Source organism: Chiloscyllium plagiosum, unplaced genomic scaffold (genome assembly GCF_037043375.1).
Source record: "Chiloscyllium plagiosum isolate Xiang-an unplaced genomic scaffold, Cpla_swu_hap1 HiC_scaffold_23, whole genome shotgun sequence".
Lineage (NCBI taxonomy): Eukaryota > Metazoa > Chordata > Chondrichthyes > Orectolobiformes > Hemiscylliidae > Chiloscyllium > Chiloscyllium plagiosum.
The window spans coordinates 40,950,492-40,977,180 of NW_028270161.1; the positions used below are offsets into that span (position 1 = coordinate 40,950,492).

The 26,689-nt window shown below is 39.8% G+C and overlaps 1 protein-coding gene across 14 annotated transcripts in view; it reads left to right on the plus strand.

The window, feature by feature from the left end:
* The window catches only part of anks1b (ankyrin repeat and sterile alpha motif domain containing 1B), an 818,433-nt gene that overhangs the window by 203,093 nt on the left and 588,651 nt on the right, over positions 1–26,689 (plus strand). The window lies entirely within an intron of this gene.

Below are 26,689 nucleotides of genomic sequence, written 5' to 3' on the forward strand. Positions count from 1 at the left end.
GCAAATACCTTTCCAGCGCCAAACCTTTCCAATGTATAGAACAGGTATGACCATTCAACCCTGTCGAATGCCTTCTCCGCGTCCAATGAGACTACTATTCCCGGTATTTTTTCCTGATGACAGACTTGAATAACATTCAAGACCCTTCTAATATTATTAGATGATCTACGGCCCTTGATAAACCCCGTCTGGTCCTCTTTTATGATATATGGCAGTACCCTCTCTAGCCTCAATGCTAATGTTTTAGAAAGAATTTTAAAATCTACATTTAGCAAGAATATTGGTCTGTATGATGCGCAATCTTCTGGGTCCTTTCTTTTTGAGACCTCAAATAAATTTAACTGGAAGTCAAATCACTACTTCATCACTTCAAAGCAAAACATATGTTGTTGGTTAGGATGTTCTGGGAGCTTGTGTAGTTCCTTGGGGGAAATGTGAATAGTATAAACTACTCCATGTAATATAGACCACTCTATCTTCATAATTGTCTTGATGCATTGAGAGAACGTACAGAGGAATACGAAGAATGCTCTTCCTACTGTTATGAGGAGAGACCACATAGAAATGAATGTGCTTTCATTTTCAAAAGCATGTTCAATCACTGAAGAAATTTTAGAGGGAGTTAGGAAGGCCAAATCTAAATGTAGGAGCCAAATTATGTTGAAAAGAACACAGAACTGAGTTTTACTTTGTTGAAAAAGGTGGATTGAGAAGAGGGCATAACCTGATTGTTCAATTGCTCAGAGGCATGGATGATGGAGATGTGAAGACATTAATTAACTTGAAACCTCACAACAGAAAAGCATGCAAAATCGATAAGCCTTGGGCAACACTTGAGATTAGAAGATTTCTTTGCCCCATTGGGAATATGAACTAGACTTCCAGCAAAAAGCTGCTCATGGTATGTCAGTCTCTAAAGTAGCATTGGCCTACCTGGTTAGGACAGACATTCTGTTTTTCATTGCAAATAATTATAATTGATGAAATTTATGGAAAACAATTGTTTCTCTAATGCTAGAACTTTAGAAATCCCATCAGTGATTCTAACTAGTACATGTTCCTGAAGAAGAGCTTATGCCCGAAACGTCGATTCTCCTGCTCCTTGGATGCTGCCTGACCTGCTGTGCTTTTCCAGCAACACATTTTTCAGCTCTGATCTCCAGCATCTGTAGTCCTCACTTTCTCCATGCTGAATAATATCAAGTTAAACAATAGTTTGATGCATTAAAACTTTTACTTGATTCTTCAGGTCATGAAGTAATGGTATAAAATAGTTTTGAAGGTTTTCTGTGGAATTGCTCTCGAGTCTTGTTTGGGTAGAGTCCATGATAATATTGTATGTGGTCTTTCCCAGTTGGCTTTCATTTTGAAAAGACTCATGCGTTGTTAAACTACAATAATATTGATAGCATTTTATGTAGAAGCTTGCTGCAATGATTAAAGGTCTTTGGGCATGTGACAAAATGAATTCGAGATATCTAAAATATTGGACACAATGCTAACAAATTTGTTTAAATTTGACTTTTTTCTGGCTTCAAGTGTGTGATGTATTCATAAAGTCAAAGTTGTACAACGTAAACAGACCCTTTGGTCCAATTTGTCCATGTCAACTAGATACCCTAAATTAATCTAGTCCCATTTGCCAGCACTTGGCCCATATCCCTCAAAACCCTTTCCTATTCATATAACCATCCAGATGTCTTTTAAATGTTGTAATTGTACCAGCCTCTACCACTTCCCTTGGAAGTTCATTCCATACCCTCTGTGTGAAAAATGTTGCCCTTTCGGTCCCTTTTATATCTTTCCCACAAAGTCCAATAATTACTGTCCCTGTTGCACTGTTGGGAGGTGACTTTTTGATATCCGCATTTAGCTGTCTTGCTCACCAATAAAACGCATTAGATGTAATGAACTTGCTGCTTTTGAATATTGGATATCCATTATCAGGAAGTTAAAACAAGTTATTTTAAGCCTGAGGAGCTTTTCCAGAGCATGTTACTCATGGTTAACATCTTTGGCACAGATGATGAGTTATTACAAGTGCAGACTCTTATGTCTTTGTATTTAATTGTCAGTTTAAATTTTAAAATTAACTTTTAAAATCAACATGCAAAGGGCTATCTAACTACATTGTTCAGTGTCCTGCTACAGAGGTTTGTGGCCTGTTCTCCCCTTCCTGGACCTCTCCATCTCCATTAATGACGACCGACTTGACACTGACATTTTTTTACAAACCCACCGACTCCCACAGCTACCTGGACTACAACTCTTCCCACCCTGCCTCCTGCAAAAATGCCATTCCGTATTCCCAATTCCTTCGCCTCTACCGTGTCTGATCCCAGAAGGACCAGTTCCACCACAGAACACACCAGATGGCCTCCTTCTTCTTTAAAGATCACAATTTCCCTTTCCACTTGGTTGAAGATGCCCTCCGACACATCTCATCTGCATCCCGCATCTCTGCCCTCCAACCGTAATAAGGACAGAACGCCCCTGGTCCTCTCTTTCCACCCTACCAACCTTCGCATTAACCATATCATTAGCTGACATTTCCGCCACCTCCAAACGGACCCGACCACCAGGGATATATTTCCCTCCCCACTCCTTTCCGCTTTCCGCAAAGACCGTTCCCTCCGTGACTATCTGGTCAGGTCCACGCCCCCCCCACAACCCACCCTCCCGTCCTGGCACCCTCCCCTGCCACCACAGGAATTGCAAAACCAGCACCCACACCTGCCCCCTCACCTCTATCCAATGCCCCAAAGGAGCCTTCCACATCCAAAGTTTCACCTGCACATCCACCAGTGTCATTTATTGTATCCGTTGCTCCCGATGCGGTCTCTTCTATATTGGGGAGACTGGACACCCCCTCACAGAGCACTTCAGGAAACATCTCCAGGACACCCACACCAATCAACCCCACCGCCCCATGGCCCAACATTTCAACTCCCCCTCCCACTCTGTCGAGGACATGCAGGTCCTGGGTCTCCTCCACAGCTGCTTCCTCACCATCCGACACCTCAAGGAAGAACGCCTCATCTTCCGCCACGGAACACTTCAACCCCAGGGCATCAATGTGGACTTCAACAGTTTCCTCATTTCCCCTCCCCCCACTTTACCCCAGTTCCAACCTTCCAGCTCAGCACCGTCCTCATGACCTGTCCTACCTGCCAATCTCCCTTCCCACCTATCCACTCCACCCTCCTCTCTGACCTATCACCTCCATCCCCACCCCATTCACCTATTGTACTCTTGGCTACCTTCTCCCCAGCCACCCCTCCACCTACCTATCTCTCCACTCTGGAGGCTTCCTGCCTCTATTACTGATGAAGGGCTTTTGCTCGCAACGTCGATTTTCCTGCTCCTCGGATGCTGCCTGACCTGCTGTGCTTTTCCAGCACCACTCTGATCTAAGCTCTGGTTTCCAGCATCTGCAGTCCTCACTTACTTTTGCCTGGGAATTGAGGAACCAATTCAGCCCCAGATGTCTAAGCATTCACTGAAGTGTTGCTACCTTTGGAAAAGCTTCTGTTGAAATCTCGTATTTGATGTGAATAATTTATTGCCTATTTAGTTGGTGACCACTGTGTAAAACCCAGGACTGTCTGATATTTGGTCATTATAATGGGTCCATAAGAGCTGATGAGGCAGAAGACACAGTTACATTTATAAGTTTACCTGGTCTTAAACTCCTGGAGAGAGGAGCACCTTATCTTGAAAAAGTGTTTGCAAGCCTTTCTGCACTGAAATAGATCATTGCACACAAGTTGACATGAAGTGCATTGATGACTAAAATGATTGATAGCCGTACCAGCTGTTGTACCACTTTAAGCCTCAATGAAGAACCTGGCATACATATGTTGGTATGCATTTTGCAAAGCTTTTTCAGAATCACTTTTGCTTTTGTCCTTGATTTATGCAATCAGGAAAGCTTTATGCAAATTGAGAACAACGTTTGGTAATTTGTAATGTCCCAGAGAGAGCTTTATCATGTATTTGAATTCCGCTTTACTGCTCACTGGAATTTACTTAATTCTAAATTTGTGCATCAAAGGAGCCAGATTTACTCTGGAGTAGTAGTAACTGCTGACGAGCTGTCATGTGGTATAAACTATAGTCGGTGCATGCACCATGGGAGAGTGGGCGGTTAGAGCAAAAATAGGATTCCTCCTTGTAAGATTGTCAATTTCACTTAATGCAGTAGCCTGTCTGACAAATTGTGGTAATGCTTTCTTGATTACAATGTCTTCTAAAATCTCAGCTGTACCAAAAGAGAAGCAGAAATTAACCATGTCCATTGCAGGTAATCTTTGCTATTGAAATTGTCCATTGTTTCTGCAACTGAAGAATTGCCTGAAAAAGAAACTAATATTATATTTGAGAAAGCACTTGTCCCTACAAATAGAATAAATGGGCAGAAAAGAAATATTTGCATTTTATCTCCCCCTGCACACCATCAAAATGTCCCAAAGCATTTCACAGTCAGTTAATAACGTTAGAGTTATAATCAAGGTGGCATGTAAGGAATGACAGCAGCTTGCATTTGTACGCTACCATTAACACGCGAAGACACTTCATACAGGCATAAAATAAAATTTGGTACTGAGCCATACAAGGCAATAGAAGAGCAAACAAAAAGATAAAGCGACTATAAACTTGGTTAAAGAGGCAGGTATGAAGGATTGTTTTAAAGGAAAGTGAGATAGTGCATCGTGTTCCCTCTAAGATACTCTGAAGGTCTGTACCTGCTGATCGGTGAGCCCGCACATTCTTCCTGTTTCTCCAACTGCTGCCAGGCGTGGACCTCCCGAGTTCTGCACAGCGACTGGAGGAATTAGAGGGAACGGAGGGAGTGAGCTGCAAAGGAATGGAAGGGAGAATTGAGGAATTAGGCAGCCTAAGGCATGGTCATCATTAGTAGAGCAATTAAAATCGGAAAGGCACGTGAAACTGGCAATGCAGTAGAGGGACTGCAAGAAAGTAGAGATAGGGTGGGGTCAGGCTGTAGAAGAACTTCAGATTTGATGTATACTTAACTATATGCCAGTTAGAGGAGGGGACTTTAGAGAAATGGGATTTTGCTTGGACAGAGTTTTGAGTGCCCTTATGTTTACAAAAGGTGGAGCATGGGAGCCGTGCAGGTAAGAAAGAGGTGGGGGTCGAGAGTTTGGTGCTGGAAAAGCACAGCAGGTCAGGCAACATCCGAGGAGCAGGAGAATAGACATCTTGGGCATAAGCCCTTTATCAGGAATCTTATGCCCAAAATGTCAGTTCTCCCGTTCCCCGGATGCTGCCTGACCTGCTGTGCTTTACCAGCACCACACTCTTGACTCTGATCTCCAGCATCTGCAGTCCTCACTTTCTGTTGCAGGTAATAGGTGCCAAAAGCATGGATTTAAGGATTTTGCAAAGAATGAGTCAAACTGGGTCAGAATTGGGAGATGTCTACTTCTGCCTCTGTAGCGATTTTGGAACTGGCATAGATTCATGGATGGAAGGCAGCTTGTAGTCAAATAAATTGCTATGTTTGCACACACTCTTGTTTAGCATTAGGCAGTTGCCAGGTTAGTGTTTAGTGCTAAGGATGGAAAACAATGCTTTTCAACTTCCCAATGTTTAGTTATTTCTTGTTATGATCTTAGTGAACACTCAACCTCCATTATTTGACTTCCTGAGACTTCCATGTTCTAAAAATGGTCTCATTTTAAAAAAAAAACTACTAACCTAAACTAGCTTCTGTGATGCCTTTATAAACTCAGGCAATGACCACGAAAGTATATGGAAATGAATGCATTGGAATTACCCCTTTAATCAAGAGCTACTGAAACTCAGAATATCAAGAATTTTTGATTCCCTCTCGTATTACTCTCACTTGTTTTGAGAGGCAAAAGGCAATCTCCAACTATACAGCTTAGAAAAAATCAATAACCCAGACACCAGAATCCTTGAAATCAACAGCAACCTTTAAGCAACAAAGGAGAGAAAGCAATATGGACTGATAAAGCAAGGATACTGAAAGCTCTTCCCCATCCTCTCTCAATCTCTGAAACTAAGCTGGACAAAGGAAACTTGGAAAAAGTATTGTTCACTGGGGAATCCAGGCTATATGCAAGCTTTGCCAATGCTTATTTTTCTCAGGTGTATAGTGTAACTCTTTTAGTCAGGAAAACCATTGGATTGGCTGTCCTTCATTTATGATCTAAGCTTAATTGTCGTATGAAACATCTGAGCTTAAAGATATTTGTTGTCACTGACTGAGGGGATTAAAAAGACCTGTTTATTACATTATCCAGTCCTAGCTTTCTGATAATTCGGGGAAAGTGGAGTTGAGAGAGGATATGGTGAGGTAGAGCAGGGTGTTGCCAGCATTTATAAAAAGACTAATGCTGTGCTTTCAGATTATATTGCTAAGAGACGGCATCTAGATGGGAAGTAAGGTGTCAAGCATAGATTGACAAGACTGGAGCAGTGATTGTGTGGGAGTGAGTCATTGTAGAGGGGCCACATTGAAAATGGTGATGTGGTCAACTACATCAAAGGCTTTGAAGAGTCAAAAGAATGAGATATGGGCTGTCAATTGTGACTTTACTGAAAGCGGTTTAGGTCATGTACCAGTGGTGCAAGCCCTGTTGGAAGGATTCAGTTGTGAAGTTCAGGAAGAAAAGGGCAGAGATTTGGGAGATGACAACATTTTAAAGAAGTTTAGAGAAGAGTAAGAGGTTGCAGTTTTTTGCACAGAAGGACAGGTTCATTTAGGAAGGGAGTAGTAATGGAATGACATACAATTTGTGAAGTCCCACAAACTGCAAAATGATAATGACTAGATTATTTTTAAACAAATATTGAAGTGGTAAATTTTCTCGAGAACTCAAATTTACCTGCTCTTTTCAAAATGGTAAAAACAATGACTGCAGATGCTGGAAACCAGATTTTGGATTAGTGGTGCTGGAAGAGCACAGCAGTTCAGGCAGCATCCGAGAAGCACTGCTTCTCGGATGCTGCCTGAACTGCTGTGCTTTTCAAAATGGTACCATAGTATCTTTTATGTCTGCCTGAGAGTGATGGTGGAGCCATGCTTTAACATCTCATTGGATAGATAGCACTATTAATGATAAGACAGTGCTCTCTTTAATCCTGTGAGGATGTATCAGTCTGGGTTACGTGCTCCAGTCCTTGCAGCACAACCTTCTGACTGCAATCTATAGTCACTGAACTGGGACAAGCCACTGCAGGTACTGCAAAACATAAAATACTGGTCATTATCAGTGTGTTAGGCAGAACACATGGAAAGAGAAACAGGGTTCATGTTTTCAATTTCAATGATTGTTAATCAGAATGGGGAAAATGTTACAGATGTGATTTGGTTTTGAGCAAGAACAGAGGAATCTGCTTGGAAAAAAGTTCAGGGATCTTATCCCTAGCTGTCATCTCAGGCACATGATGGTGATAATTATTTTTTACTCACAATTTTGTTTTTGGTCTCTTTGCTTGTTTTATAGCCACTCACCTTTTGCCTTTTCCTCCTCATGCCTTTTGTCAAACTATTCCTCTTGTATATACTTATGGTCTCAATTTATTGAAACAGGTTGCACCTTGTAATGCTTACCATTTCTGATGAGAGCTCACCATCCTGAAACATGGGGCTGAGTTTCCTGGTAAAGGAGGTGGGAAGTGTGAATTGGGAAATAGTTGACCTTGCAAATGTTTTGTCGTTGAGGACGCCCTTGGTTGACATGTCTTTGTTCCAGAAATTTGGATTTGGCTCATTGCCATTGGAGCCAGTCCTGAGGTGGCTGAGTGGCAAAGCTTCCAGGTTGGAGCACTTGCCTTCATTTATTGGGATGTGTGCCCAGCAGGGATGCTGAATGTCAGGCCCACAGCCCCACCCACGACCCTTCATGTTCTCTGTGCATTCCACCGCCATCCCCTTTCATACCCTGTTACTCCTTCCATGCACCTTCCTTTGCCACTCTTCAACTGTATATAGTTCTCAGGAACTTCTGAATGGGAAGATTTTGAATTCGACTTGGGAAAAGATACTTCTAACAATCGTATCATGCTGTCATTCAAACAGGAAGCATCATCTTAAAGCAAAAAAAAACTTAGATTCCCCCCAAGTGGTCATTCAGTTATAAAAACAAACTAATATCTATTCAGTGCCCACATCAAAGACAGTAATCCTTTATTGATACTGTAAAATTGTAAATCAATGTACACCCACTGCTGAGGGAAGTGGCCCCATAGCGTTTGAAATGCAACCAAGGATTCATAATCAATTCAGTTGTTAAAACACAACAACACAGCTGGAATTGAGACAGAACCTTTTTTGCTCTATTTCAAAGTGTGTATCTGATGGAGTTAGTTACAAAAGAATGTCTGCAACTAATTCTTCTGATACATCACACAGTCTCTTAGCTGGAGACAAGCTTTGACTCTACCTTTCAGACCGAGCAGCTGTATCTGTACCAGCTTCCTACCTAGTAATTATTTCCTGACCAAATGTAGCCATACTTATTACTGTAATACACTACCACCTTCCAAACAACAGTGCTCCAAGGTGGTTAACCTCTCCCACTAGTCACACAATAGCTTTGCTTTGTCTTAGACTAAGGAAGAATTGGTGGCAGCGAACTCAACAATAACCAACCCTTACCAAATGTTAGAGGTGACAATATCCACAAGGCTCCAGGAATGGCCATCCAGGAAAATACCACCTCAAAGAGCACAACTCTGCACACGCTGTTGCAAAGGAGTAACACTGTGTCATGGATGAATGTTATATTAGCCAGTGTGGATGTTATTTTGTCTGCAGTGAGATGTCATAAACAACAAGGTGAACGAATGAGCAATTTATATTTTTGAGTGAAGAATACATAGATATGTACTTGGAGATCTTTCTGATTTTTGAATGGCTCTATTGTCTCTTTAACACTGTGGTGGTGTAGAGGTATTGTCACTTGACTAGAAATCCAGAGGCACAGATATTTGGGAGCACCGGTTCAAATCCAATCACAGCAACCAAAGCAGAAAATGTTGGCAAAACCCAGGTCTGGCAGCACCTGTGGAGAGAAAGCCGAGTTAATGTTTCAAGTTGATTGACGCTTCAGTACACTGGACCTGAAATATTAACTCTGCTTTCTTTCCACCGATGCTGCCAGACTTGCTGAGCTTTTCCAGAATTTTCTGTTTTTGTTTCTGGTTTCCAGTATCCATAGTTCTGTTGTTTTAGCTTTGTTCAATGTTTAACTCCCCACCACAGCTGGTGGGTTAGTTATTCTTTATAACTTCCCACAGCTGGTGGAGTTTAATTTCCAATAATTAGTCTGAAATTGAAAGCTGGTATCAGTAACAGTAAGCGTGATGGTTGTCAATGATTACTGTAAAATCCCATCTGGTTCATTTATGTCCTTTGGTGAAAATATCTGCCACCCTTGTCTTACCTACTTGTGACATTAGACCCACTGCAATGAGACCCACTCCTCACTGCTTTCTGAAATCCTGACCATTAAGGATGGGCAGCAACTACTCATCTTTCTGGCAGCACACACTCTCAAGAAAGAGTAAAAATGCTGAAAATAACAGAAGAACAGCTGGGCCTCTGTTTGACCATCCAAAGATATCATGGAGTAACAACTTGATTCTGTCCTTATTATGGACTGAGCTTTCAACATACATCTGTTTTACAATAGACGAGATGGAAGCAACTGAACTAAACAGACACTAATGATCATAAGACGGGTCCAGAATAACTTCCCTTTTGACTAATGTTAATATTAAGCGATTAATATATTTTTTCTTTCACTGGGGACTCCTCGATATTTTCTCATTAGTACAATGAGGCCTTTAGGCATTGAACCTGCTGTTGGTTCTGCAATGATGTATTTGGAGTGCTACACAGCAGTGGAATTTTATTTTCAGAAGAAGCTGAACACTTCCGATGGTAAGCATACCTGTGGCTTTGTCATTGTTGAATTACCCTGGTGAAGTCCAAATATAATGATAATTATGTTTTGTCTAAAGTGTGCTTGCTCTGCTGAATTGTGATATGAGATAGTTAGAATTTAATAATTAAGGTTATTACTAAAAGAATTTGGAGTACTGTGAGCAGAACTGGGTACCACAGCTTAGGAAATGTATATTAGCTTTGGAGGGAGTACAAGGTAGATTTGCAAGAAAAATACCTGGACTTAAAGGGTTAAGTTCTGAGAGGAGATTAATACAAAGTAGGCCTATTTTCTTTAGAATTTAGAAGGTTAAGGGATGATCTGATTGAAGTCTTCAAAATATTAACAGGAAAAACCAAGATAGCTAAGGATCAACTATTTCCACTGGTTGGAGATTTTTGAACTGGGGGCTATTCGGGGAGTTCAGGCTAGACTTTTCAGGAGAGATGTTAGGAAGTACTTCTACACAGAAAGGGTGGCGAGATTTGGAACTCTCTTCTACAAATGGCAGTGGATGCCAGATGAGTTGTTTGTTTTGAATCCAAGATAGATTTTTGTTAAGGAAAGGTATTAAGGGGTATGAGCCAAAGGCAGGCAAATCGGCCATGATCTCACTGAATAATGGAACACACTCAAAGGGCCGAATAGCTGCTTCCTGTTGCTATAAATTCTCATTTTCATATATAATCCTTTGTTTGTGAACGGTTCGGTTGAAAGAGTGAAACTTCGAATGATTCCATTTGAAGCTAGCTAAAGTAGAGAACTGGCATGAATGGATCAAAAAGTTAAATACTTTGGAGATTAAATTCCTGTTTTAATGAAAAGCCTAAAGAACGTCTGTGACTCGCCAACAGAGACGCAAGTATTTGTAAAATGTATTTAACTTTTCTGACTCACTGTTCTGTTACAAACTTTCCCTTGGTATATGAGTAGTATTTCAGGGAAAGTGTTCCATAGCAGTGACAGTAAAGATTATTGCACCAGTCTGGAAATGTACTGATTGGACTTCTGCCAGAGCAGTGGACAACAGAATCTGCTTTGTGCAGTTCTGTCATCAGTCTTAGAAATGGAACAGATTAGCAGTAATTTGCTTGAGGTCATATGAAGCAGTTATATGAGGCCATGGTCCTTTAGTTGCACTCTAGGCAGTTGTTGTGTCCACCTGTGTGCAATGCAGTAAAAATAGTGCCAAAGCTTAAACCTGAAATACGTTTCACTTTGGGAGTAAACTTGTGAAAAGAGCAGCAGATTTGACATGCACAGAATGTCAGTATACGGAATCACTGATATTTCCAAGAAAACATGCCAAGTCGCAGCAAGGTAACCTGGGAAAGATGATGAATTCCCACACGAGGGAAATTCAGAGGTCAGTTTCATCAGCCTACGCTTAGTGAAAACCTAATTCAAAGAAAGTAACTCATAAAATTGGCAGCAAATTCTGTGTGAAAACCAAAATAGAATTTCCAAAATTTTCATCAGGTTCAGTTTAAATTTAAAACCTTTCTTCTTATTGATGGTTTAGTTAGATAAAACATTGCTATGATTGGCACACTGTCATTCATTGTTTTCATTAGTTTGTACTTTGCTGGTTCAGTAAGGGGGAACCTGCTGCTTTTAGAAATGCTTATTTAGCAATTACAATTTTGATTCTCATTATCCAAGTCAACAAATATTGCACAATTACACACTTAGGCGCAGTATGTCAAGGGTAAAGCCAGGCTTATTGCACAAGCTGTATATCAGAATACTCTTTGATAAGCACTTTTATTATTTACAGTAATTTGTAATGGGATTCCAAGTTACCAGCTCATTCTGTCCTTTGAGGTATTGTTAGAAGCAGAAAGCTAATGACTGGGACTGACATGTATAATCACAGTAAGCAATCGTTAATATAGATAATTGGTTAGAAAAATGATCGATGATCAGTCAAAATCTGCATTTGCTATCGCACTTGTAGTTAGCATTGTATTGCGGTGTTTTATTTAGAATGATGTTTGTTCTTGAAGAACAAGTATTCGGATGTTATAAATTTCTTTTTACAATTGGTGCTGTTTATTTGGTACAGTAATTTAATGTCTGCAATAGAACTGTATTAACTTTGTCCAGAATATACTTAAGTGTAGATCCAGGAGAGAGTCCAATGGGGTGTTTTTCAAAAGCAATCACTTCAGTATCATCAACACGATAAGAACAGCAGTGTTGGTCAAACAAAAGAACAGACCAGGCTTTTAAGGCCTTGGTATATCCTACAATTGTTAATATGTAACAGGAACATGCAGGGGTGTCTGAGACCAAATGGAATAGAAGAACAGGTAATGGTTATATGTTAATTGAGGAATAAATTAAAAACCCAACTGGGTGTATATATAAATATTTTGTTTATGGGAAAATGGATAATCAGTGAGAAGGGAGCTGATGATACATGAATTGAAATAAAACTTTGACAACAAGATTATTTGCCTGGACTCTGCCTTACCAACATTTAACCTTGGCTGTTTAACAACAAATAGAATAATGGTGGTTGTCAGCAGGATGACTTAGACTTTTGAGCTTCATTTCCTATAGGTATCTGTTAACCACCAACAACAGTGTTGTAAGCAGAAGAATAAAACTTAAGTGAATTGTCTTGTCACATAATACTATATTGAATAACACGTAGTATTTAACCAGTCTTTATCGGAGATAATTGTCTTTGCTATACTTTTTAATGAGTACTTCTAGAAGCTTTGAAAAAATAAGGTAGATATTTCCTTCAAATGCAGAACTATGGTGTTCGATGAATGCTGTCTCTATTTGTCCAAGTGTAATGGTCACAAGAGCCCTGGGTCACTGCAGGCAATGGAGTTCACAAATCTTCTTGTCTATTTGGGAATGGTGAGCGCATTTATGGGTAGCGATATCTTTAAACTCTAATTGATTCCATCAATACTTGATCATACAAATGATCATCTCACTGTTCTAATGGGTATTTTTTTGGGTCACTTTGTTTTTCCCCCACTCTCCCTACTTCTGAAGACCCCTTGCTGTTCAAGTGCCACATTACCCAAATAATTATTCAGTTGCAAATAGAGATGGGGTCAGCAGTGCAAAGCACCTCCAAGCCCTGCCTCAAATCCTTTTATCCTCCAATCATGCGCACTTCAGCAGGGATTTTTGGCCAGTGATCATACTGAGGTTAGGTAACTCTACAGGCCTGGGCATGAGTCCTGAAATATAGTTGCTTGTGTGATGTTTCTTGATCCTCATATGGAAAATAAGTGCTTAATGTTATGCAAAATTCTTGCATGCGCTTTTGATATTCCAGTTGAGCAATTGCTTGTGATGGGATGTGGAAACATAAGTGATTTCTGTGTGTTTATTTGAAACCTTGAACTTGTGGTTTTACGTTGATGGGTTTTCTAACCCTTTAAACATCCTCTTTTCAAACTATATATTGTTTAAGAAATTATTAATTATTTGTAGCAGGAAAATCCACATTTCATCTCCATAAAGAAGCTTTGATGTTTCTGGTTACTTCAAATTCGCTGGAATTATCTCATCAAATGATGAAAGCAATCATGCTTTTAATGTATCGTGCCCCTTAATTTTCAAGCAGAAAAAGCTCTAATTCCTAACGTCACTCTTTATGCAACTCCGTCCTTGCAACATGCATGTGCACCTTGTTCATTTTTGTCATATTCTTTCTATTCTGGGATGCCAAAGGTTGTATCAAGTTCTTACGGGCGGCACAGTGGTTAGCACTACTGCCTCACAGCGCCAGAGACCCGGGTTCATTGCCCACCTCATTCTCCCTGTGTCTGTGTGGATTTCCTCCGGGTGCTCTGATTTCTTCCACAGTCCAAAAATGTGCAGATTAGGTGAATTAGCCATGCTAAATTGCCCATTGTGTTAGGTGAAGGGGTAAATATAGGGGAATGGGTCTGGGTGGGTTGCTCTTCGGAGGGTCGGTGTGGACTTGTTGGGGTGAAGGGCCTGTTTCCACACTGTAAGTAATCTAATCTAATCTCCTTCAGTTTTGCTGTTCAAGTTAACATCCGTTCTTTGCTTTCGTATCCTCTGTCTCCAGATTAAAGGAAACATTTGTCTTTTCAATCTTCCCGACTTGACATGACACTTTCATCAGTCTGTATAACTGTGCACAAAACACCTTCTGCTTCTCTTGAGTTTTTTAATTGAATGTGTGTGTATTTTCAATGTTCATACTTAAAAGCTAATAGTCGCTTCACATTCTTCTGAGTTGAATTGCATCTATAATTGTGTAGAGCCCTGGTGAGATCTCACCTCGAGTATTGTGTGCAGATTTAGTCGTCTTTCTTGAGAAGGGATAACCTTGCAATTGAAGGCTCACCAGACTGATTCTTGGAATGATGGGATTGTCCTATCAGAAGGAGACTGGGCCTGTATTCTATAGACGTAGCATGAGAGGAGATCTTATTAAAAGATTTTTTAAAATTCTTACGGAGTTCACAAGGGCAAAGGAAGAAAGGGTGTTTGCCTTAGCCTGGAGTTTCTATAACCAAGGGGCACTCAGAATTTACGGGTCAGCCATAAGGACAGAAATGAAGAGATGTCTTCACTCAGAGGCTGGTGCATTTATTTGGAATTCTACCCCAGAGGACACTGGAGACTCAGATATTAAGTACGTTCAGGTAGAGATCAATTGACTTCAAGATAGCTAAGATGCCAAGAGATGTGGAAATGTTGTGGGAAAATGATGTTGAAGTTGAGTGGCAGAGCAGGTTTGCAGGGTCAAATGGCCTACATCTGTTGCGATTTCCTTCATTGCCACTTACAGATATATCTTCCCTGTAGATTTCTGCAGACTTTCACAGTATTGCTCACATTTGGTCATACTCTCCGATTTCATGAAGACAGGAAATTTTAGTCCCTCAAACGCAGTCCATCAAAGAATAAATTCCAATGTCGAGATCATTTATGTTTTACGAGATGAGCACAGCCCATGTACAATACAACTCTTCACATCTTTCCTTGTGCCATTGCCTTTTTGCTTCATGTCTGCCAGCCATTTGGCCTCAACCATATTAATTGTATGGTGCTGCTATCTTTGCTAATGTGGTGCCTTATTAAATGTTTGTTTAGAATTCATATGAACCGCATTCACTGCGTTTTGTCAATTAACTTTGCTTACTTTTCTGCTCCTGATAACAATTCTAGATGGTTGATGAAGCATAGCCTGTATTTTAGAAATCCAGAGTGACTGGCTCACATTGCTACATTTTGGTTCAAGTGTTTGATAATGTTGTTATACTTTATACTGTTTGGTTGCATTAGTACCTAACTAAACAGGATGGGGCTCTTGAGAAAAAGATGGCTGAGAGGTGACTACATGGAGGTTTTAAAACTTATCAAATAGTTCGATATGGTAGACACCGAAGACATTTCCTCTTGTGGGTTAGGGCCCACGAGTATCAGACAGTTGCTACTAAATCCCACAAGACATTTAGGAAAAGCTTAGTCACTGAGGAGGGATGACATTGCAGAACTCACTACCAAAAGGAGAGATTAAGGCTACTTTTAAGGATGCAATTAGAGTTGAGCTAAATAAACGTAAGGGTGAAGGGCATAGAAGCTTATGTTGATGGGATGAAATGAAATAGGCAGCTCATGTCAAGCCTAAACCAGATGGCCTGTTTCTGAGCTGCAAATTCTTTGAAACTCGATGTAAGGAAAGACTAGCCAGACACATACTGTATTATCTACAACATTTTTTTAACGGGAGGTGTTCCATTTGTTATCCTCCAGTTGTCTGGCACAATTGTCTTCACAGAAGTTTAGAAACGTAGCCAGAGTCCTGAGAATTGCTGCTTTCTTTTCCCTCCGGCTCTATGCATGTAAACTGTCAGGGCTGGGTTTTGAGCAATGCGAAAAGCATTCAGCAATGCCAGTAAATCAGTCTTTATATTTATCAGAACATCAGGATATGAATGTTCTGTATGGAGAAGATGTACTCCTTTGATTTTGAAGGTCATGTCTCAGTTGCCATATTCATCTACCATGATAAAAACTGAAAGAACTGAGGAAGCTGTAAATCAGAAACAAAAACAGAAATTGGTGGAAAAGCTCAGTTGTTTCTGAGGAAGGGTCACTCGACCCTCAACTCTGATTTCTCTCCACAGATGTTGCCAGACCTGCTGAGCTTTTCCAGCAATTTCTGTCTTTGTTTCTGCTACCATGACGTGGACTTTACTTGCAGCAAGGTAATTGTACCTGATGAGGCAATACTTCAATCAAGTTCTGAGGGGAGGTGATGGCATCATAGTACTGTCACTGGGTTAGTTATCCAGAGACACTGCTAATGTTCTGGGGGCTTGAGTTTGAATCTCACTATGGCAGAGTGTGGAATTAAAAAACAAATTAAAAGTCTAATGATGACATGAATGCATTGTTGATTAGGAAACTAGAGAAGTCTTTACAATATCCTTCAGGGAAGGAGAGCTGCTGTCCTTTCTTGATTTGACCAATTGATGCAGTTTACCCATAGCAATGTGGCTGCCTCTTAACTACTTGCTGACTTGGCCTAACAAGCTGTGTCAAAGCGCTAAAATGTCTCAAAAACCTAGGCACTGGAAATAACGACAAATTGTGTTGATTCTGAAAAGTCCTAGTTCTAGAGTCAGAGGTTTTCAGCACGTGAACAGGCCCTTCATCCCAATTTGTCCATGCTGACCAGGATTCGTAAACCAAACTGGTCCCATTTGATAGCTACTATGGTTAGTAATTTGATAGTAATATCTGTGTGCCAGAATTGAGAGCCATCTCCAAGATTAGTCAAAAAACACCCTGATGTAGCCATACTCGCAAAATCATACCTTATAGACCATGACCTTGCCAACACCATCATTAGCCCTGGGTATGTCCCCTCCCATTGTCAGAATGGACCTAGCGGAAGGCCAGTAAACATTCAGGAGCAAGATTTCCTGGGAGTACTTAACCCTGACTCATAACCACGCACATCTCATGCCATCAGGTTAAACACCATTTCCTACAACAGAGTGATGACTGGTGCTCCACAACTTCATGCCCAACTATGCTGGCCCATTGCAGCTACAATATTGGCATCTATCTAGCAATGTGAAAAAATTGGCCAGATATGTTGTACCCATGAGAAAATCGGACACCAGGGATTGGGGCCAGACCATTCAGTAGCAATGTTAGTTAGCACTTTTGTACACAAAGGGTGGTAGATGCTTGGAATTATCTTTCGCAAATGACAACTGAAGCTATATCAGTTGTTAATTTAAAATCTGACTGGATAAACGTTTTGTTCAGTAAAGCTATTAAGGGATATGGGACAAAGGTAGATATATGGAGTTAAGCCACAGAACAGCCATCATCTCATTGAATGGTGAAACAGGCTCAAGGGGCTGAATGGCCTCCACCTGTCCCTATCTAACTTTTCCCTGGCCAATTACCACCCTGACAGTCTACACTCAATCATCAGTAAATGATGGAAGGAGTCCTCAGCAGTGCTGCAATCACCACCTTCTGCTCAGTTTGGGTTTACCAGTGCTATTCTGCCCTAGCCCTATTGCAGTCCTAGTTCAAAGATATGCCAATGAGCTACATTCCAGAGGGGACATGACAGTGACTGCTATTGACATTAAGGCAGCATTTGACTGAGTGTGGCTTCAAGAAGTTTCATCAAAATATAATCTATGGGAATTGGGGTTTGGAAATATCTCCGCAGTTCAGTCATACCTAACTCAAAGCAAGATGCTTATTTTTGCTGGAGGTTAATACACTCAGCTCCCAGGATTCCGCAGGAATTCCTTAAGATCGTGTTCTAGGCCCAACCATCTTCAGCTGCATCCTCAATGACCTTCCGTCCATCATAAGACCAGAAATGTAAACATTCAGCGATGATTGAACAGTGTCCTGCACCATTTGATTTCTCAGATGCTGAAGTAGACTGTGGCGAAATGTAGCAAGACCTAGACAATATCCAGGGCTGACAAGTGGCAAGTAACACTGTGAGACACCTGTGTGACAAATGATCATCTCCGCCAAGAGAATCCAATGTTTCCTCTTTATGTTTAATGGTGTTTCCATCACTGAATCCCCTGGGGTTACCATTGACTAGAAACTGAAATGGACATACCATATTAATACTGTGACTACAAGAGCAGGACAAAGGCTGGGAATACTAGTGTGAGTCACTGACCTCCTGACTTCTCAAAGCCTATCCACAAGGCACCGTCAGGAATCGGATGGAATGCTCCTAATTTTTCTCAGATTGGTGGAGTTCCAGCAACACTCACGAAGCTTAACATCAGGTCAAATTGATGGAAAGTATCACAACCACAAACCTTCACTCCTTCCACCACTGATGCTCGGTAGCAGGAATATGTGCCATCTACAAGATGTATTGCAATAACTTACCAAGGCTGTTTAGACAGTACCTTGCAAATCTACAACCTGTGCAATGTAGAAAGATGACAGCAGCAGATCCAGGAGTACACCATCTGTAAGTTGTCCTCTAAGCACATCACCATCCTAACTTGGAATAATGACACTCTTCCTTCAGTGTCACTGGGTCCAAATCCTGGAACTCCCTCACAGCATTGTGGGTGTACCTGCACCTAATGACTGCAGCACTTCAAAAAGGCAGCCCACCATCACTTTCTCATGGGTAACCAGGAATGCTGAATGAATGATAGTTCAGCCAGCAAAGTCCAAATTCATGAATAAATTTTAAAAAAAAGCTATAAGTTGGTCATGTAGCACCAAAGATCTAATAGGATTTTTATTGCAGTTACTGTAATACTATATTACAGTCTTAGGCATTTCTTGCCTAGTCTAATACTAAGCTGTTCTGCTGCAAAGAGTAGTGTGTTTCCATCAACATATCATACTTGAAGTGGTCCCTCAAGTCAGATACTGTCATAAAATGAGGAGATTATGAGCAGATCTCTTAAAGGTTTACTGCATGCCAGCTGTGAAACCTAGCACAGTAGCCATTAATATTTCAATCACTTGATAAAGGAAGCAATCTGATGTGGAGGTTATTGTACTAATATTGTCCAGAATCAGATGCCAGGGGATGTGAGAGAACACACCCACATGAGCCAGCTGCTCATTTCCTATTTTCGTGCAAGAGAAATTCTGATGTTCAAGCTGGCATTTCACTTTGCTTGAAGCAGGGACCATGCCTGATGGACTATACATTTGTATTCTACTATTATGTATACAGCATTTTCTCTGTGGTTCCACTGTGGGTGGAAAGTTGGTTTCTAATAAAATAATTACATTTAAGAACGATGAGAGAACTTTTCTTCTCAAAGACGATCAATACTTTTTACTTTCAATTCTGCTTTTCCAGTAAGGAAACAGTGGTATTCTAGTCACATTACAAGCTAACAATCCATTGGCCTGAGCTAAAGAACATGAGATGCAAGTTCACATCCACTGTAAACAAAAATGCTGTTGCATAAGTGACCTTCTAGGGAAGGAAACCTGGCTTCCTCACCCAGTCTGGCCTTTATGTGTCTCCGTACCTGGGCTCACTGCACTGTGAACTGACCTATCGAGCCACTATTTTAAGGATAAGTATTGTTAATGCCTTTATCATTGGTAAGGTTCGCCAATTCATTATGGTTCCAGTTGGGAGACCCGGATGTTTCATCTCCCAGGTGAGCTGGATGAGCAGCTTCTAGCCCTTTGGTTGAGCACAACCAGGTTAATTTGTAAACAAACTGCCTTCTCTTGTTAATTCCTTCTTCCCAGACTTAAAGTAACTTGTGTTTAAAAGGAACCAATTTAACCAGGTTTTCTTGAGTTAACATAAAATGAGTTTATCCATTGCTTAACTTTAGTAATGAAGCATATGCATACATGCATGAGAAGTAAGAGCTAAGTCCCAAAAAATTATCAACAGAAGCAATGTTGTACAGTTCAGTCTTTCTTGAATTGTTCATCAGAAGCAGATAAGCTGTATGCTGGCTGGTGCAGCAGTGGCTACTAAGCGTGTTGATGCTGGCAGTCGAACATTTGATTTTTCAGATTCTTAGTTTCCTTGTCTGATGCATGTTTCTGTATCCTGATTCCTTTTTAACTGCTTTGCAGCACTTGGCGTGAGGGAAGGTCTTCCACTAGTGCAACACAGATGGCTAGGGGATAGTTCTTTGACTATGACTTTCATAGCACACTCATGTTCCAACCTGGATGACGTACATGAACACTTTCAGTTCCACTAGCCCAATTCAGTTTAGTTGAAACTGACGTCGTAACCACTGTGTTTGTGTATTCCTGGAGGATCAAGCAGACCTTTCTGTAAGAGCTGGCTTTGTGCGAGAGGTGAGAGAGAGTCAGCCCCTCATTATCTCTATTTAAGTCTCTTCCCTGTTTGAACTTTTCCTTCCAATTCACATGCGAGACACTGTTTATTTTGCACAGAACCTTGGCAGGCAGCTACTGAATGTAAATCCATGTTATTTTTTCCTGTCGTATTCCTCTTTTCAAAAACAATGTATTTTGGATTCAAAAGTGAAGCATATCTATAAATAATTTAAGGTTCTGATCCATGATCGTGACAGTAGGATTGGGCATTTAGCCCATATTGCATGAATGAACAAAAATGAAATGATTTCTGTTCTGCAGATCAGTTTTCATTCCCACTTATTTTATTAGAATAACAAAACTGACAATGAAAAGCAATGTTTCTGAAATGGTAATTGCATAGACATCTATAATTAACATTCCAAATTTTAATTCATTGTAAACTTACAAAAGTTTACAAACACAACATTCTCAAATCTTCTGGATTATTTTAGTTTACTGATCCCACCAATGCCTTTAGTCAGAAAGTAAATAAAAATTAGATTACATTTTCTTATTAACTTTGCAAATAAGATGAGATGGTGAGATAGTGTTTTGTTGAGCTAAGTCTTTGCAACATGCCTTTGCAATGTATTGATACAATTTAAAAGAAATACTGATTCATTTTTTTTGTGAAAAACAAAGTATCTTGCAATTCACATGTGAATTAAAATATATATTTATGCTTATTTGTGAATGACTTGGAAAAGATTCACAAGTTACTCTGTCTCCATAAACAACATACTGATTATGCCACTTTATCCATTTCAAAAAAAAGGTGAAAAATGACTTTATATGAAGGATATATTTATTTGGCATATGTAAGAGGCAAACTTATTTAAAATGTCACTAATAACTTTTTACAGGTTATTTCTATTACGGGGAATGTGCTCTCTTAAGAGCCGGGTTTTGTTCTTTCTGGCAACAGTCCTGAGAAAGTTTGAGGTGTTTGAGCAATAAACTGACAGACATCCCATACACCTTGCAAAAAAATTGTTCACTTTATGGTAGTGAAATCAATGTGGAATTGTGTTGATAATATTTGTTGAAGGCTGATGAAATATTACTTCTATACCAGTTAAATCTAGAACATATCTTGTTAACCATTGAGATTGGCCATGCTTTCTGTTTCTCAAAAGTACTGAAAAGCCAGCTTCAGGTTATTCATTGCTGTCTGATTATTCAAAGTGTCACTTGGCCTCAGACAGTGGCAATGCCACATTTTCGGATACCCAATAGTGAACTCGAGCTCCCTTGGTCTCCCACGTTTAAGCATTTAATGTATCAATGCTGCATTATTGAAGGGGCAGCTTATTGTGTATGATGCTTTGTATCCACCTGAATACTTCCTTCTAAAAGGCAGTGGGTTCTTGGTTCATGTTTCTTATTGAACTTACATTGGTAGAACAGGTTAATCTGTCATTTTAAGGAGAAAATGTAAAAAAAAAATTCTGATTAACACATTAAACATTCCTGTACTAGTGTCCCACAATGTAATTTTAAAGGAAAATTTTTTTTAAAGCAAATCTTTAACTACCTATATTCACTTGTTTTGCAAGATATGGAGTACTAGAGGTCTGGTCTATTAATCAGGAAACATTAGTTTATACCCCACCTTTGCAACTGGGGATTTAAAGATCAGTTTATCCAATACAATCTGGAATATGCATGAAATTCAGAATAAAAAGCATGGCGACCAAATCCTTGAAATAATCCCCCCAGGGAGGGACATCTCCTGACTTTATCCAGCATGAATGATTATAAGTCCACAGCAGTTTGAATGGTTCTTATCTCCTTGTGAAATAATCTAGTAAATTCCATTCAAGGAGATGGTACACCATCACTTTCTCCAGGGAAAATGTGGATGAGCGATGAATGCTTGGTTTATTAGTGATGCTCATTGCATGAGCAAAGAAAATAAATGTAGAACGTGACTGATTCCAAGGAAGGGATTCACAAACGCAATGCAAGATTGTGACAATTTGCAGGTGGGTATTGGGAAGTGGCAGTGATGAATATTTGGAGATTAATGTCCAATTGCATCCAATTGGATTCCACTCCTGAGTATGTTCTTCAATTAATTTATGTGCAATATAATATAATACAGTATAAAATAATTTTTAAGTCTAAGCAAACATTTGCATGTCAGACCTCTGATATTAATATGGGATCTTATTCATATGTATAAATGTTCATAAGTTGGGCATTTATAAATCAGGGACTGTCTGTACTGTTGTGTTCTTTCTTAACATAAGAACCAAATACAGAATAAACTAATTCAAGTTTATTAAATGTTTATGGGTTGCTACTCCAACAGATAATGTAATATTCCCTCTCTATTAATCCATCCTCCCCCCCCCCCCCCGCACCCCAGCTCATTAACCACTCCCTGGTTTGCAGCTTCTGTCATCAAGCTCTGCGCAAGTACTCCCCGTTGCCAGGAGTGATCGAGTGCAGTTCGAGATGGTCTACCTGCGTAATCGGATACTTGCAACCTTCCCTCTGCAGGACACGAAACTGTGTGCTCTATTTCTTCATCATAGTTATCCAAAATTATCTGCTTCTAATGAAAAGTTTATCTAACTCTTTACTGAAAGAGATGATTGACACAGAATAACTTTTTATTCTGGGTCTCATTGCACATCACAATGGAATGGAGGTATAATGCAGCATGCAAACTTGTGTGTAATTCATGGTCTCTGTTACACTCATGCGACTGGTAAGAGGGAGACTGACAGGCTATTATCATGTGTGTTCACGTGGATATTAAATGAAAGATCATTCTGTGTGGTAGACAGTGAGCTTATAATGTGAGCTCTATAAAATGAATTAGTGCTTGTAGCTGAATATGCTGTTTTACTAATTTCCAACTATTGAAGAGCTGTCCCCATCAGGTACAAACACTTAAAGTGTAACAGGGAAGATATTTTATTAAATGGAATCATCACTGGCAGAAAGTGAAGAATGCACACTTTTACGTGACGTATCAATCTGTGGATATCAGAAAAGCCTTAAATTGATGACTGTTGCTGAGTCAAGCAGGAATTCAGGTTAGGCAATTAAGGGCGGGGGTGGGGGGAGGAAAACAATACCCGCAAGTAAATAGCTGTTACACTAATTGTTCTATATGCTTAAACTGGAATGTGAGAACTGTTTGTGGCTACTTCTTTCATTGTTAAAATCAGTTTGCAGAATGTGACATGATTATGAAGGCGATAAATTATTTATATGCATGAATTTGAGAGAGGTATAGCTCATTAAACTTTATACAGCTTCTGTTTAAAACCTGTCGTCAAAGCTTGAATTCATCAACTGGCTGAAACCAATCTTTTTTTGAAAAAATGTCCTGTTAGGTGAAATGCAGTTGTATCGCATGAGGATCAATAGCAGAAATTAGTGCCCCAGACTAGATGTCTCCCTCAAATTGAGGGGCAACAAACAGACATGATTAAGTTATTCAGAATTAGCAGAATGAAAATGGACACCAGAACGGGACAGGTTTGCAAAAAAAAAATGATTTGCTATTTCCATTTGCTCAGGTAGGAGCAAAGAAATGATGGGTATGTTGCTGATATATTGGTGCCATAACACTACAAATATTATTTCATCATGACCTTCACTTTATCTAATGTATTTTAATCATTAACATCCTGACTTATGGATTAAGGCTCTTGACAAAAATACTACTTGCCAACAGCAGAATATTGTGAGCGTAGAAAGGCTTCAATGTTGACCATTAATAATAAAAATGTATGCTGTCAATGCCAAGGTGTCTGTGGCAAAGGTACCCTGTGCATCCCAGTGGTGTGATGTCATTGTAGATGTTCTCTCCATCCTACTGTGACCCCATTCTGGCCAAACCCCTTGCTGCATGTTCCAGCATTTTGCTCACAGAACGGGACAATGAGTGAAATATTGGGTGAGGCTGAAAAGGCACTCTCTGAGCTGCATCAGTGGTTTCCTAATTCATTTCAGTGGCACCTCTTGCATAGGTGCTTTAGCAGTATAATACTCCAATTTTAAATATAGCCACATGCTGGCCAGTGTGTTCTGTCAAACTGTAACATCTGTTCATTTCTGTCAACTAATGCTCAGGTGTTTGATTGCAAAATTGTGTTACATGTGTGCCTGATTATTGCACAAGTTAGCATTGGTATTGGCAATTAACATAGCTTAATATAATTTGCACTTCATATTTATATAAGGACTGGAATTTCAGTGAATCTACTTCTCTTTAAACTTAAGATAAAATCACCTGAAGCTGCCAGTGAGAGTTAAAAGCACTGTTGCTTTGCTTAATAGGCAATAAATATTTAAGAAAAGAGCTGTTTGTGCAGTTTTGATTTATTAAGGGCTATGATGTCATTATGAATGTTTGGCTGAGTTTGAAAACAAAGCTATCATTGCCTCAGCAGGGTTGCCTGCATTTGCATTTTAAACTTTTTTGAAGAATTTTTGAACTGCCTACCAAAGTAGACAAGTTTACATTTTCCCACATTATATTCCATGCTCCAAAATTTTGCCCACTCACGACTTTTCTCTGTTCTTTTGCAGATACCTTATGCCCTATTGACAAATTACTTTCCTATCTATCTTTGTCTCTTCAGCAAATCTTCCACAGTCCATAGATGTGTAGGTTAGGTGGTTTGGCCATGCTAAATTGTCCCACAGTGTCCAGGGGTGTGCAGGCTCGGTGGATTTGCAATGCGAAATGCAGGGTTACACTGATAGGATGAGGGGGAAATGGGGTGCTCCACCCTCGAGGCTCCCAGCCTCATTCCTGATGAAGGTCTTTTGCCCAAAACATTGATTTTCCTGCTACTCAGAGGCTGCCTGACCTGCTGTGCTTCTCCAGCACCACACTCTCGACTGCTCTTCAGAGGGTCTGTGTGGACTTGATGGGTGGAATGGCCTGCTTCCATATTGTAGGGATTCTATTAAATAGATGTTTGTTTGTTTTTATAAGAAATTAACCACTTGTGATTTAAATATTTGAATGGATATCAAGAATGGGCTTTTTATTTTCATCGTGCTTATGAATGAGGGGCTTTTCCTAGCCCACAGATTGACATTAGGCTAGAAAGTATTGTACACTCTTGTATGTAACATTTCACCAATGATCATTTGATATGTTTCAGTTGAAGGTTGTGGGGATGACCCTATACTATAATGAACCTTCTAACCAACCTGCCTCAGGACTCATCACCGACAAGCTACTTCTCTGGTGATTGGGCCTGACTCCATCTAACCCCCCACCTCCATGGAACAAAGATATTGGGTAATACCAGGCCATTTAAAATAAGATGGGTAAGCTGAGTTGAATAATTTCACTACTCAAGTTCAAGCTTGATGGTGAAAATCCAACCCTAGTTGTAGAAAACATGTTGAGACATTTTAATGTGCTGTGTAAATTCTAAGTCTATTAGATATTAGAAAATTTAAATGTTTTTTTCTTCTGAATAGCTGCTGAGGCTAAATCAATTGAAAGGTTCAGCACTGAGATTTGATAGATTTGTTTTTATGATGAAAGGTTATTATGGATAACAGTGTCAGGACAGTTTGATGGATAAGGGATCTCCGATTTCTGACTTGTATCACATATCATGGATTAACCAGTCTAGGATCTTCACAGTATGTGGTATATAGTGGAGTCTAATTATAACATGACCTGTTCTGCCGAATGATCCATTCACCTGAGGATTTGATGTCGTCTTACAATATTTTGAAGGAAATGCAATAGCATATGAACTGATGATGATTCATCCATCAAAAATAAGAATATTATGCTACTACCTACCTTAGATGAAATTTGAGTAGGTACATAGAGTGCTGCTGATACTGGGCAATGCAAAACCTGATTTATGGATTTAAAATATCTATTTCACATACACAGGCATGGATGTGTCAAAACTGTGAAACTATATTTTTTAAAATGGACACAGCTTTTAAGGTGCAAAGAAGAATCATACTGGACTAAAATAATGTTTCAATTTTCCAGTCTTACTGCAAGACCTGTGGAGTTTCTCCAGTTTTCATTTAGAAAGGCTGCCACCATCTTAAAAACCCAGCATGTGATTTTTGTCAGTATTTAGTTTCAGGTAGTTCTGAAACTTGAGAAAATATCTATTTACATATGAACAGTCACAACCATTTGTGAAACTCAGATCATTTTGTTTAAGGATGGACTGCCAACTGAAAGGGCAATAGCATACCAACCAACTTGCCTTTCTGCTTCACCAAGGTACAGTAGAGATGCCAAAAGTCAATGGGTTTTAGATGAATATGAAATGGACTACAATTTTAATACATTGTGCTCACCAGTCTTGCAATTACAAAGATCTTGACTGTAATCCAGAGTATCTGAAAAGCCACACTACAGGGATGATTACTAGTCTGGCACATGACCATAT